The following is a 14,255-nucleotide window of genomic DNA, read 5'->3' on the forward strand; positions in this document are numbered from 1 at the left end:
TTTTAGATTCCGATGTTTCACTTCAGGTTCACTGTATCCCTTTTACCTTCTTATTGACGATGAAGTACAGAAATTGCATCGGAATTAAATTCAAAAGGCAAAATGCCGACTTATGTACAAGAGGACTGACACTAACTTTCTACGATTTGAACCTCTACTGTGAGTCCAGTTTTCGTTTCCGATGCCTCACTTAAGTTTTACTGTATCCCTTGGACCTGCTTATTGACGATGAAGCACAGAAAATGCATCGAAATTAAATTCAAAAGGCACAATGCCGACTTAAGTACAAGAGGACTGACACTCTAACTTTCTACGATTTGAACCTCTCCTGTGAGTGTAGTTTAAATTCCGATGCTTCACTTCAGATTTACTGTATCCCTTGGACCTGCTTATTGACGATGAAACACAGAAATTGCATCCGAATTTAATACAAAAGGCACAATGCCGAAATAAGTACAAGAGGAGTGACACTCTAACTTTCTATGATTTGAACTTCTCCTGTGAGTCCAGTTTTAGATTCCGATGCTTCACTTCAGGTTTACTGTATCCCTTGGACCTTCTTATTGACAATGAAACACAGAAATTGCATTCCAATTTAATACAAATGGCACAATGCCGACTTAAGTACAAGAGGGCTGACACTCTAACTTTCTATGATTTGAACCTCTCCTGTGAGTCCAGTTTAAGATTCCGATGCTTCACTTCAGGTATACTGTACCTCTTGGACCTTCCTATTGACGATGAAACTCAGAAATTGAATCCGACGTTAATACAAAAGGCACAATGCCGACTTAAGTTCAAGCTGACTGACACTCTAACTTTCTATAATTTGAACTTTTCCTGTGAGTCAAGTTTTGGATTCCGATGCTTCACTTCAGGTTTACTGTATCCCTTGGACCTTCTTATTGACGATGGAACACAGAAATTGCATCCGAATTTAATACAAAAGGCACAATGCCGACTTAAGTACAAGAGGTCCGACACTCTAACTTTCTATGATTTAAACCTCTCCTGTGAGTCCAGTTTTAGATTCCGATGCTTCACTTCGGGTTTACTGTATCCCTTGGACCTTCTTATTGACGATGAAACATAGAAATTACATCCGTATCTAATACAAAAGGCACAATGCCGACTTAAGTACAAGAGGACTGACACTCTAACTTTCTATGATTTGAACCTCTCCTGTGAGTCCAGTTTTAGATTCCGATGCTTCACTTCAGGTTTACTGTATCCCTTGGACCTTCTTATTGACGATGAAGCACAGAAATTACATCCGAATTTAATACAAAAGCACAATGCCGACTTAAGTACAAGAGGACTGACACTGTAACTTTCTATGATTTGGACCTCTCCTGTGAGTTTAGTTTTAGATTCCGATGCTTCACTTCAGGTTTACTGTATACCTTGGACCTTCTTATTGACGATGAAACACAGAAATTGCATCCGAATTTAATACAAAAGGCATAATGCCGACTTAAGTACAAGAGAACTGACACTCTAATTTTCTATGATTTGAACCTCTCCTTTGAGTCCAGTTTTAGATTCCGATGCTTCACTTCAGTTTTACTGTATGCCTTGGACTTTCTTATTGACGATGAGACACAGATATTGCATCCGAATTTAATACAAAAGGCACAATGCCGTCTTAAGTACAAGAGGACTGACACTCTAGCTTTCTATGATTTGAACCTCTCCTGTGAGTCCAGTTTAAGATTCCGACGCTTCACTTCAGGTTTACTGTATCCCTTGGACATTCTTATTGACGAAGAAACACAGAAATTGCATCCGAATTTAATACAAAGGGCCCAATGCCGACCTAAGTACAAGAGGACAGACACTCTAACTTTCTATGATTTGAACCTCTCCTGTGAGTCCAGTTTTAGATTCCGATGCTTCACCTCAGGTTTAGTGTATCCCTTGGACCTTCTTATTGACGATGAAGCACAAAAATTGCATCGGAATTAAATTCAAAAGGCACAATGCCGACTCAAGTACAAGAGGACTGACACTCTAACTTTCTATTAATTGAACCTCTCCTGTGCGTCCAGTTTTAGATTCCGATGCTTCACTTCAGGTTTACTGTATCCCTTGGACCTTCTTATTGACGATGAAACTCAGAAATTGAATCCAAATTTAATACAAATGGCACAATGCCGACATTAGTACAAGTGGACTGACACTCTAACTTTATATGATTTGTACCTTTCCTGTGAGTCAAGTTTTAGATTATGATGCTTCACTTCAGGTTTACTGTATCCCTTGGACCTAATTATTGACGATGAAACACAGAAATTGCAACCGAATTTAATACAAAAGGCACAATGCCGACTTAAGTACAAGAGGACTGTCACTCTAACTTTCTATGATTTGAACCTCTCCTGTGAGCCCAGTTTTAGATTCCGATGCTTCACTTCGGGTTTAGTGTATCCCTTGGACCATCTTATTGACGATGAAACACAGAAATTGCATCCTAATCTAATACAAAAAGCACAATGCCAACCTAAGTATAAGAGGACTGACCCTGTAACTTTCTATGATTTGAACCTCTCCTGTGAGTCCAGTTTTAGATTCCGATGCTTCACTTCAGGTTTACTGTATCCCTTGGACTTTCCTATACACGATGAGAAACAGATATTGCATCCGAATTTAATACAACAGCCACAATGCCGACTTAAGTACAAGAGGACTGACACTCTAACTTGCTATGATTTGAACCTCTCCTGTGAGTCCAGTTTTAGATTCCGATGCTTCACCTCAGGTTTAGTGTACTCCTTGGACCTTCTTATTGACGATTAAACACAGAAATTGCATCCTAATCTAATACAAAAGGCACAATGCCAACCTAAGTATAAGAGGACTGACCCTGTAACTTTCTATGATTTGAACCTCTCCTGTGAGTCCAGTTATAGTTTCCGATGCTTCACTTCAGGTTTACTGTATCCCTTGGACTTTCTTATTGACGATGAGACACAGATATTGCATCCGAATTTAATACAAAATGTACAATGCCGACTTAAGTACAAGAGGACTGACACTCTAACTTTCTATGATTTGAACTTCTCCTGTGAGTCCAGTTTTAGATTCCGATGTTTCACTTCAGGTTCACTGTATCCCTTTTACCTTCTTATTGACGATGAAGTACAGAAATTGCATCGGAATTAAATTCAAAAGGCAAAATGCCGACTTATGTACAAGAGGACTGACACTAACTTTCTACGATTTGAACCTCTACTGTGAGTCCAGTTTTCGTTTCCGATGCCTCACTTAAGTTTTACTGTATCCCTTGGACCTGCTTATTGACGATGAAGCACAGAAAATGCATCGGAATTAAATTCAAAAGGCACAATGCCGACTTAAGTACAAGAGGACTGACACTCTAACTTTCTACGATTTGAACCTCTCCTGTGAGTGTAGTTTAAATTCCGATGCTTCACTTCAGATTTACTGTATCCCTTGGACCTGCTTATTGACGATGAAACACAGAAATTGCATCCGAATTTAATACAAAAGGCACAATGCCCAAATAAGTACAAGAGGAGTGACACTCTAACTTTCTATGATTTGAACTTCTCCTGTGAGTCCAGTTTTAGATTCCGATGCTTCACTTCAGGTTTACTGTATCCCTTGGACCTTCTTATTGACAATGAAACACAGAAATTGCATTCCAATTTAATACAAATGGCACAATGCCGACTTAAGTACAAGAGGGCTGACACTCTAACTTTCTATGATTTGAACCTCTCCTGTGAGTCCAGTTTAAGATTCCGATGCTTCACTTCAGGTATACTGTACCTCTTGGACCTTCCTATTGACGATGAAACTCAGAAATTGAATCCGACGTTAATACAAAAGGCACAATGCCGACTTAAGTTCAAGCTGACTGACACTCTAACTTTCTATAATTTGAACTTTTCCTGTGAGTCAAGTTTTGGATTCCGATGCTTCACTTCAGGTTTACTGTATCCCTTGGACCTTCTTATTGACGATGGAACACAGAAATTGCATCCGAATTTAATACAAAAGGCACAATGCCGACTTAAGTACAAGAGGTCCGACACTCTAACTTTCTATGATTTGAACCTCTCCTGTGAGTCCAGTTTTAGATTCCGATGCTTCACTTCGGGTTTACTGTATCCCTTGGACCTTCTTATTGACGATGAAACATAGAAATTACATCCGTATCTAATACAAAAGGCACAATGCCGACTTAAGTACAAGAGGACTGACACTCTAACTTTCTATGATTTGAACCTCTCCTGTGAGTCCAGTTTTAGATTCCGATGCTTCACTTCAGGTTTACTGTATCCCTTGGACCTTCTTATTGACGATGAAGCACAGAAATTACATCCGAATTTAATACAAAAGCACAATGCCGACTTAAGTACAAGAGGACTGACACTGTAACTTTCTATGATTTGGACCTCTCCTGTGAGTTTAGTTTTAGATTCCGATGCTTCACTTCAGGTTTACTGTATACCTTGGACCTTCTTATTGACGATGAAACACAGAAATTGCATCCGAATTTAATACAAAAGGCATAATGCCGACTTAAGTACAAGAGAACTGACACTCTAATTTTCTATGATTTGAACCTCTCCTTTGAGTCCAGTTTTAGATTCCGATGCTTCACTTCAGTTTTACTGTATGCCTTGGACTTTCTTATTGACGATGAGACACAGATATTGCATCCGAATTTAATACAAAAGGCACAATGCCGTCTTAAGTACAAGAGGACTGACACTCTAGCTTTCTATGATTTGAACCTCTCCTGTGAGTCCAGTTTAAGATTCCGACGCTTCACTTCAGGTTTACTGTATCCCTTGGACATTCTTATTGACGAAGAAACACAGAAATTGCATCCGAATTTAATACAAAGGGCCCAATGCCGACCTAAGTACAAGAGGACAGACACTCTAACTTTCTATGATTTGAACCTCTCCTGTGAGTCCAGTTTTAGATTCCGATGCTTCACCTCAGGTTTAGTGTATCCCTTGGACCTTCTTATTGACGATGAAGCACAAAAATTGCATCGGAATTAAATTCAAAAGGCACAATGCCGACTCAAGTACAAGAGGACTGACACTCTAACTTTCTATTAATTGAACCTCTCCTGTGCGTCCAGTTTTAGATTCCTATGCTTCACTTCAGGTTTACTGTATCCCTTGGACCTTCTTATTGACGATGAAACTCAGAAATTGAATCCAAATTTAATACAAATGGCACAATGCCGACATTAGTACAAGTGGACTGACACTCTAACTTTATATGATTTGTACCTTTCCTGTGAGTCAAGTTTTAGATTATGATGCTTCACTTCAGGTTTACTGTATCCCTTGGACCTAATTATTGACGATGAAACACAGAAATTGCAACCGAATTTAATACAAAAGGCACAATGCCGACTTAAGTACAAGAGGACTGTCACTCTAACTTTCTATGATTTGAACCTCTCCTGTGAGCCCAGCTTTAGATTCCGATGCTTCACTTCGGGTTTAGTGTATCCCTTGGACCATCTTATTGACGATGAAACACAGAAATTGCATCCTAATCTAATACAAAAAGCACAATGCCAACCTAGGTATAAGAGGACCGACCCTGTAACTTTCTATGATTTGAACCTCTCCTGTGAGTCCAGTTTTAGATTCCGATGCTTCACTTCAGGTTTACTGTATCCCTTGGACTTTCTTATACACGATGAGAAACAGATATTGCATCCGAATTTAATACAACAGCCACAATGCCGACTTAAGTACAAGAGGACTGACACTCTAACTTGCTATGATTTGAACCTCTCCTGTGAGTCCAGTTTTAGATTCCGATGCTTCACCTCAGGTTTAGTGTATTCCTTGGACCTTCTTATTGACGATTAAACACAGAAATTGCATCCTAATCTAATACAAAAGGCACAATGCCAACTTAAGTACAAGAGGACTGACACTCTAACTTTCTATGATTTGAACCTATCCTGTGAGTCCAGTTTTAGATTCCGATGCTTCTCTTCAGGCTTACTGTATCCCTTGGACCTTCCTATTGACGATGAGAAACAGATATTGCATCAGAATTATAATACAAAAGGCACAATGCCGACTTAAGTACCAGAGGACAGACACTCTGACTTGCTATGATTTGAACCTCTCCTGTGAGTCCAGTTTCTGATTCCGATGCTTCACTTCAGGTTTACTGTATACCTTGGACCTTCTTATTGACGATGAAAAACAGAAATTGCATCCGAATGTAATACAAACGGCACAATACCGACTTAAGTACAAGAGGACAGACACTTTAACATTCTACGATTTGAACCTCTCCTGTGAGTCCAGTTTTAGCTTCCGATGCCTTACCTCAGGTTTAGTGTATCCCTTGGACCTTCTTATTGTCGATGAAGCATAGAAATTGCATCGGAATTAAATTCATAAGGCAAACAATGCCGACTTAAGTACAAGAGGACTCACACTCTAACTTTCTATGATTTGAACCACTCCTGTGAGTCCAGTTTTAGATTCCGATGCTTCACTTCAGATTCACTGTATCCCTTTTACCATCTTATAGACGATGAAGTACAGATATTGCATCCGAATTTAATACAAAAGGCACAATGCCGACTGAAGTACAAGAGGACTGTCGCTCTAACTTTCTATGATTTGAACCACTCCTGTGAGTCCAGTTTTAGAGTCCAATGCTTCACTTCGGATTTAGTGTATCCCTTGAACCTTCTTATTGTCGATGAAACATAGAAATTACATCCGAATCTAATACAAAAGGCACAATGCCGACTTAAGTACAAGAGGACTGACACTCTAACTTGCTATGATTTGAACCTCTCCTGTCAGTCCAGTTTTAGATTCCGATGCTTCACTTCAGGTTTACTGTATACCTTGGACCTTCGTATTGACGATGAAGCACAGAAATTACATCCGAATTTTATACAAAAGGCACAATGCCGACTTAAGTACAAGAGGACTAACACTCTAACTTTCTATTATTTGAACAACCCCTGTGAGTCCACTTTTAGATTCCGATGCTTCACTTCAGGTTTACTGTATACCTTGGACCATCTTATTGACGAAAAAACACAGAAATTGAATCCGAATTTAATACAATATTCACAATGCCGACTTAAGTACAAGAGGACTGACACTGTAACTTTCTATGATTTGAACCTCTCCTGTGAGTCCAGTTTTAGATTCCGATGCTTCACTTCAGGTTTACCGTATCCCTTGGACCTTCTTATTGACGATGAAACATAGAAATTGCATCCGAATTTAATACAAAAGGCATAATGCCGACTTAAGTACAAGAGAACTTACACTCTAACTTTCTATGATTTGAACTTCTCCTGTGAGTCCAGTTTTAGATTCCGATGCTTCACTTCAGGTTCACTGTACCTCCTTTAACCTTCTTATTGACGATGAAGTACGGAAATTGCATCGGAATTAAATTCAAAAGGCAAAATGCCGACTTATGTACAAGAGGACTGACACTAACTTTCTACGATTTGAACCTCTCCTGTGAGTCCAGTTTTCGTTTCCGATGCCTCACTTCAGATTTACTGTATCCCTTGGACCTGCTTATTATCGATGAAGCACAGAAATTGCATCGGAATTAAATTCCAAAGGCACAATGCCGACTTAAGAACAAGAGGACTGACACTCTAACTTTCTACGATTTGAACCTCTCCTGTGAGTGTAGTTTAAATTCCGATGCTTCACTTCAGATTTACTGTATCCCTTGGACCTGCTTATTGACGATGAGACACAGAAATTGCATCCGAATTTAATACAAAAGGCACATTGCCGATTTAAGTAGAAGAGGACTGACACTCTAATTTTCTATTATTTGAACCTCTCCTGTGAGTCCACTTTTAGTTTCCGGTGCTTCACTTCAGGTTTACTGTATCACTTGGACCTTCTTATTGACGATGAAGCACAGAAATTGCATCCGAATTTAACACAATAGGCACAATGCTGACTTCAGTACAAGAGGACTGACACTCAAACTTTCTATGTTTTGAACCTCTCCTGTGAGTCCAGTTGTACATTCCGATGCTTCACTTCAGGTTTACTGTATCCCTTGGATCTTCTTATTGACGATGAAACTCAGAAATTGAATCCAAATTTAATACAAAAGGCACTAGGCCGACTTAAGTACAAGAGGACTGACACTATAACTTTCTATGATTTGAACCTCTCCTGTGAGTCCAGTTTTAGATTGCGATGCTTCACTTCAGGTTTTCTGTATCCCTTGGACTTTCTTATTGACGATGAGACACAGATATCGCATCCGAATTTAATACAAAATGTTCAATGCCGACTTAAGTACAAGAGGACTGACACTCTAACTTTCTATTATTTGAACCTCTCCTGTGAGTCCAGTTTAAGATTCCGATGCTTTACTTCAGGTTTACTGTATCCCTTGGACCTTCTTATTGACGAAGAAACTCAGAAATTGCATCCGAATTTAATACAAAATGCACAATGCCGACTTACGTACAAGAGGACTGACACTCTAACTTTCTTTGATTGGAACCTCTCCTGTGAGTCAAGTTTTAGATTCCGATGCTTCACCTCAGGTTTAGTGTATCCCTTGGACCTTCTTATTGACGATGAAGCACAGAAATTGCATCGGAATTAAATTCAAAAGGCACAATGCCGGGTTAAGTACAAGAGGAGTGACACTCTAACTGTCTATGATTTGAACTTCTCCTGTGAGTCCAGTTTTAGATTCCGATGCTTCACTTCAGGTTCACTGTATCCCTTTAACCTTCTTATTGACGATGAAGTACAGAAATTGCATCGGGATTAAATTCAAAAGGCAAAATGCCGACTTAAGTACAAGAGGATTGACACTCTAACTTTCTACGATTTGAACCTCTCCTGTGAGTCCAGTTTTCGTTTCCGATGCTTCACTTCAGATTTACTGTACCCCTTGAACCTGCTTATTGACGAAGAAGCACAGAAATTGCATCGGAATTAAATTCAAAAGGCACAATGCCGACTTAAGTACTAGAGGACTGACACTCTAACTTTCTACGATTTGGACCTCTCCTGTGAGTGTAGTTTTAGATTCCGATGCTTCACGTCAGGTTTACTGTATCGCTGGGACTTTCTTATTGACGATGAAGCACAGAAATTGCATCGGAATTAAATTCAAAAGGCACAATGCCGACTTAAGTACAAGAGGACTGACACTCTAACTTTCTATTATTTGAATCTCTCCTGTGAGTCCAGTTTACGTTTCCGATGCATCACTTCAGATTTACTGTATCCCTTGGACCTGCTTATTGACGATGAAACACAGAAATTGCGTCCGAATTTAATACAAAAGGCACAATGCCTATTTAAGTACAAGAGGACTGCCACTCTGACTTCCTATTATTTGAACCTCTCCTGTGAGTCCAGTTTTAGTTTCCGATGCTTCACTTCAGGTTTACTGTATCCCTTGGACCTTCTTATTGACGATGAAGCACAGAAATTGCATCCGAATTTAATACAATAGGCACAATGCTGACTTAAGTACAAGTGGACTGACACTCAAATTTCTATGATCTGAACCTCTCCTGTGAGTCCAGTATTAGATTCCGATGCTTCACTTCAGGTTTACTGTATCCCTTGGATCTTCTTATTGACGATGAAACTCAGAAATTGAATCCAAATTTAATACAAAAGGCACAAGGCCGACTTAAGTACAAGAGGACTGACACTGTAACTTTCTATGATTTGAACCTCTCCTGTGAGTCCAGTTTTAGATTGCGATGCTTCACTTCAGGTTTTCTGTATCCCTTGGACTTTCTTATTGAAGATGAGACACAGATATTGCATCCGAATTTAATACAAAATGTACAATGCCGTCTTAAGTACAAGAAGACTGACACTCTAACTTTCTATTATTTGAACCTCTCCTGTGAGTCCAGTTTAAGATTCCGATGCTTCACTTCAGGTTTACTGTATCCCTTGGACCTTCTTATTGACGAAGAAACTCAGAAATTGCATCCGAATTTAATACAAAATGCACAATGCCGACTTACGTACAAGAGGACTGACACTCTAACTTTCTATGATTTGAACCTCTCCTGTGAGTCAAGTTTTAGATTCCGATGCTTCACCTCAGGTTTAGTGTATCCCTTGGACCTTCTTATTGACGATGAAGCACAGAAATTGCATCGGAATTAAATTCAAAAGGCACAATGCCGACTTAAGTACAAGAGGAGTGACACTCTAACTTTCTATGATTTGAACTTCTCCTGTGAGTCCAGTTTTAGATTCCGATGCTTCACTTCAGGTTCACTGTATCCCTTTTACCTTCTTATTGACGATGAAGTACAGAAATTGCATCAGGATTAAATTCAAAAGGCAAAATGCCGACTTAAGTACAAGAGGACTGACACTCTAACTTTCTACGACTTGAACCTCTCCTGTGAGTCCAGTTTTCCTTTCCGATGCTTCACTTCAGATTTATTGTATCCCTTGGACCTGCTTATTGACGATGAAGCACAGAAATTGCATCGGAATTAAATTCAAAAGGCACAATGCCGACTTATGTACAAGAGGATTGACACTCTAACTTTCTACGATTTGGACCTCTCCTGTGAGTGTTAGATTCCGATGCTTCACGTCAGGTTTACTGTATCGCTGGGACTTTCTTATTGACGATGAAGCACAGAAATTGCATCGGAATTAAATTCAAAAGGCACAATGCCGACTTAAGTACAAGAAGACTGACACTCTAACTTTCTATTATTTGAATCTCTCCTGTGAGTCCAGTTTACGTTTCCGATGCATCACTTCAGATTTACTGTATCCCTTGGACCTGCTTATTGACGATAAAACACAGAAATTGCGTCCGAATTTAATACAAAAGGCACAATGCCGATTTAAGTACAAGAGGACTGACACTCTGACTTCCTATTATTTGAACCTCTCCTGTGAGTCCAGTTTTAGTTTCCGATGCTTCACTTCAGGTTTACTGTATCCCTTGGACCTTCTTATTGACGATGAAGCACAGAAATTGCATCCGAATTTAATACAATAGGCACAATGCTGACTTAAGTACAAGAGGACTGACACTCAAACTTTCTATGATTTGAACCTCACCTGTGAGTCCAGTTTTAGATTCCGATGCTTCACTTCAGGTTTACTGTATCCCTTGGATCTTCTTATTGGCGATGAAACTCAGAAATTGAATCCAAATTTAATACAAAAGGCACAAGGCCGACTTCAGTACAAGAGGACTGACACTCTAACTTTCTATGATTTGAACCTCTCCTGTGAGTCCAGTTTTGGATTTCAATGCTTCACTTCAGGTTTACTGTATCCCTTGGACCTTCTTATTGAAGATGAAGCACAGAAATTGCATCCGAATTTAATACAAAAGGCACAATGCCGACTTAAGTACAGCTGGACTGACACTCTAACTTTCTATGATTTGAACCTCTCCTGTGAGTCCAGTTTTAGATTCCGATGCTTCACTTCGGGTTTAGTGTATCCCTTGGACCTCCTTATTAACTATTAAACACAGATATTGCATACTAATCTAATACAAAAGGCACAATGCCAACTTAAGTACAAGAGGACTGACACTCTAACTTTCTATGATTTGAACCTCTCCTGTGAGTCCAGTTTTAGATTCCGATGCTTAACTTCAGGTTTACTGTATCCCATGGAAGTTCTTATTGACGATGAAGCACAGAAATTACATCCGAATTAAATACAAAAGGCACAATGCCGACTTAAGTACAGGAGGACTGTCACTCTAACTTTCTATTATTTGAACCTCCCCTTTGAGTCCAGTTTTAGAATCCGACGCTTCACTTCACGTTTACTGGATACCTTGGTCCTTCTTATTGACGATGAAACACAGAAATTGCATCCGAATATAATACAATATTCACAATGGCGACTTAAGTACAAGAGGACTGACACTATAACTTTCTATGATTTGAACCTCTCCTGTGAGTCCAGTTTTAGATTGCGATGCTTCACTTCAGGTTTTCTGTATCCCTTGGACTTTCTTATTGACGATGAGACACAGAAATTGCATCCGAATTTAATACAAAATGTACAATGCCGACTTAAGTATAAGAGGACTGGCACTCTAACTTTCTATTATTTGAACCTCTCCTGTGAGTCCAGTTTAAGATTCCGATGCTTCACTTCAGGTTTACTGTATCCCTTGGACCATCTTATTGACGAAGAAACTCAGAAATTGCATCCGAATTTAATACAAAATGCACAATGTCGACTTACGTACAAGAGGACTGACACTCTAACTTTCTATGATTTGAACCTCTCCTGTGAGTCAAGTTTTAGATTCCGATGCTTCACCTCAGGTTTAGTGTATCCCTTGGACCTTCTTATTGACGATGAAGCACAGAATTTGCATCGGAATTAAATTCAAAAGGCACAATGCCGACTTAAGTACAAGAGGAGTGACACTCTAACTTTCTATGATTTGAACTTCTCCTGTGAGTCCAGTTTTAGATTCCGATGCTTAACTTCAGGTTTACTGTATCCCTTGGACCTTCTTATTGACGATGAAGCACAGAAATTACATCCGAATTTAATACAAAAGCACAATGCCGACTTAAGTACAAGAGGACTGACACTCTAATTTTCTATTATTTGAACCTCCCCTGTGAGTCCAGTTTTAGATTCTGATGCTTCACTTTAGGTTTAGTGTATACCTTGGACCTTTTTATTGACGATGAAACACAGAAATTGCATCCGAATGTAATACAATATTCACAATGCCGACTTAAGTACAAGAGGACTGACACTGTAACTTTCTATGATTTGGACCTCTCCTGTGAGCTTAGTTTTAGATTCCGATGCTTCACTTCAGGTTTACTGTATACCTTGGACCTTCTTATTGACGATGAAACACAGAAATTGCATCCGAATTTAATACAAAAGGCATAATGCCGACTTAAGTACAAGAGAACTGACACTCTAATTTTCTATGATTTGAACCTCTCCTTTGAGTCCAGTTTTAGATTCCGATGCTTCACTTCAGTTTTACTGTATGACTTGGACTTTCTTATTGACGATGAGACACAGATATTGCATCCGAATTTAATGCAAAAGGTACAATGCCGTCTTAAGTACAAGAGGACTGACACTCTAGCTTTCTATGATTTGAACCTCTCCTGTGAGTCCAGTTTATGATTCCGACGCTTCACTTCAGCTTTACTGTATCCCTTGGACATTCTTATTGACGAAGAAACACAGAAATTGCATCCGAATTTAATACAAAAGGCCCAATGCCGACCTAAGTACAAGAGGACAGACACTCTAACTTTCTATGATTTGAACCTCTCCTGTGAGTCCAGTTTTAGATTCCGATGCTTCACCTCAGGTTTAGTGTATCCCTTGGACCTTCTTATTGACGATGAAGCACAAAAATTGCATCGGAATTAAATTCAAAAGGCACAATGCCGACTCAAGTACAAGAGGACTGACACTCTAACTTTCTATGAATTGAACCTCTCCTGTGAGTCCTGTTTTCGTTTCCGATGCTTCACTTCAGGTTTACTGTATCCCTTGGACCTTCTTATTGACGATGAAACACAGAAATTGCATCCGAATTTAATACAAAAGGCACAATGCCGACTTAAGTACAAGAGGACTGACACTCTAAGTTTCTATTAATTGAACCTCTCCTGTGAGTCCAGTTTTAGATTCCGATGCTTCACTTCAGGTTTACTGTATCCCTTGGACCTTCTTATTGACGATGAAGCACAGAAATTGCATCCGAATTTAATACAATAGGCACAATGCCGACTTAAGTCCAAGAGGACTGACACTCTTACTTTCTATGATTTGAACCTCTCCTGTGCGTCCAGTTTTAGGATCCGATGCTTCACTTCAGGTTTACTGTATCCCTTGGACCTTCTTATTGACGATGAAACTCAGATATTGAATCCAAATTTAATACATATGGCACAATGCCGACATAAGTACAAGTGGACTGACACTCTAACTTTCTATGATTTGAACCTTTCCTGTGAGTCAAGTTTTAGATTATGATGCTTCACTTCAGGTTTACTGTATCCCTTGGACCTAATTATTGACGATGAAACACAGATATTGCATCCGAATTTAATACAAAAGGCACAATGCCGACTTAAGTACAAGATGACTGTCACTCTAACTTTCTATGATTTGAACCTCTCCTGTGAGTCCAGTTTTAGATTCCGATGCTTCACTTCGGGTTTAGTGTATCCCTTGGACCATCTTATTCACGATGAAACACAGAAATTA

Source organism: Schistocerca americana, chromosome 10 (genome assembly GCF_021461395.2).
Source record: "Schistocerca americana isolate TAMUIC-IGC-003095 chromosome 10, iqSchAmer2.1, whole genome shotgun sequence".
NCBI lineage: Eukaryota > Metazoa > Arthropoda > Insecta > Orthoptera > Acrididae > Schistocerca > Schistocerca americana.